Source organism: Aplysia californica, unplaced genomic scaffold (assembly GCF_000002075.1).
Source record: "Aplysia californica isolate F4 #8 unplaced genomic scaffold, AplCal3.0 scaffold00576, whole genome shotgun sequence".
Lineage (NCBI taxonomy): Eukaryota > Metazoa > Mollusca > Gastropoda > Aplysiida > Aplysiidae > Aplysia > Aplysia californica.
In genome coordinates, this window is record NW_004797846.1 from 444,551 (window position 1) to 446,624 (window position 2,074).

The window sequence follows — 2,074 nt, forward strand, 5'->3', positions numbered from 1 at the left end:
TTCTATTAAACATCTATCGTCCTTATCTCCCCTTCTCCTTTTTTATGTTCGTTACTCTATTGTAACAGCTCTAATCTTCTGGCGCTCATATGACCTTATTATGCAGTTGCAAGCGCCGTAAAACCTCTTCCAAACAAGAAAACTTTCAAAGAAGTTAAGCATAATTTACTTGTTCACGTATCTACCAAACTCGAACAGCGCTCATAATAAGCTTATACTATGCCCTTCATAATTATGTAGCTGCGAGAACCGTTAAACTTAACAAAAGGACTCAAATGCTGAAGATATTTTCAGTAGCACAAAGCTAAAGAAACTGAGAGCTTTGGGTGGTTCATGAGATCTAGAGGGAAAATTATCAACCAAAATGAATAAGTTTTGTCAACATTAAGCACCGTCAAATCACACGACTTCAAACAATCTACGCTTGCGCTCCTACCTTAACTCTTAGACTAGAAGTCGGCACATCTACTGACTAGAATGCTGCATTGTGTGTTTGTTCGTTTGTTTGATCACCAGTATCTACACAGTGTCTTCATACAACATTTTTTTTTCTTTTCTTAAACTTTTGGTTGGTAATACATACATGTGGGTTGAAAACTGTCCTTTTAATGCTGAAAATACTAACGATTACATAATTCAAATTCAAATTGTTGTGGCAAAACGGAGAATAGGCCCGGAATTAACTTGTAAGAGAATTAAACGACAGATGTACCCATGAAAAAACCACCAGCAAGATTGTGGGCATCTTTGCTATCAGACGTTGAACAATATTCATTCATCTAATTTGAAACTGCGTTTTGTTCCTGCTGCCTTTTTTATTCTTAGTTGCTTTTTACCCTCTCCTCCTGTGTTCTCTCGCAAAAAAAGAAAGGAGGACGTGACGTTTTCGGTGGTTTAATCTCAAGTAGCTTACACAGTGAGGTCCTTTATTTTATCTTTAACACCATCCTGCTTCAACAGATCCTGCGCTTTCTTTTGACAGTGCGGGCCAGTCAAGAAGTTACCGAGAAAGTGATTATTCTGAGCGACATTACATGTATTTCGATTCTCGAACACAACTAAGGTTTAGTTCGGGATAAAATCTTCTTTGGTTTAATTTTTTTAAAGTCGAGTTGTGTTAGTTATCTTACACTTATTTTTTTGATCGCGAAGAATGACCCCAGCAAAAGTACGAGTTTGTCGGCCCAACTTACAGGATATAGTGAAAAACATGCACTTTGTTCTCCTTTTGATCTCGATAACGCTGTTCTCTGCTCGTGCAAGAGGTCTGGAGGTTAACGATAATGGTAAGAAATTGTGAGAAGTGAGAATATCTTACGTGCTTTCGTTAGTCCAAACAGTGATAGGAATTTCCTGTTACACGACTAGACAGACAGACAGACAGACAGACAGACAGACAGACAGACACACAGACAGACAGACAGACAGACAGACAAGCACACAGACAGACAAGCACACAGACAGACACACAGACACACAGACAGATAGATGGTAGATAGATGGTAGATAGATGGTAAGAAGTAAGAGTAAAAGAATACGCGATTAAACTTTACGGTAAATACGAGAAGGATGAGAATTCACTTTCACTTTTAATAGGCACCAGAAACTAAATTTCCAGAGTCGCTGCTTGCCAATAAAAATTTTTTTAAGTCTTTGTCTCATGAGAATTTTGTTATTATTATTCTTTTTCCTCTTGGTTATATTGTAAGAAAATTGCCGCTGTTTTAAGACAACCAAGTTTTGCGAAGGCTGACTTGTTTGAAAGGGTAAACAAAGTTAAACAAAGAGCCAGATAGAAATGAGGTCACACATGAAAAACGTTCCCACTACAGGAACATAATTTACTCAACTTCATATTCGAGACGGCATCATTGAGTTGTGAATGGAAACAAATCCTGAATTCATTTTCAATTGCCAAATTAATCGAGAAAATATCTCATTAAAATAGATAATTTTCTTCCCACTTTGTGCAAAACGTAGGTCTAATTATAATTTTTTAACGCGCTATGGGAATAATGTTCTCCATATTTTTCAACAGTAAATTTAAAATAATAATAATAATAATAATAACAAT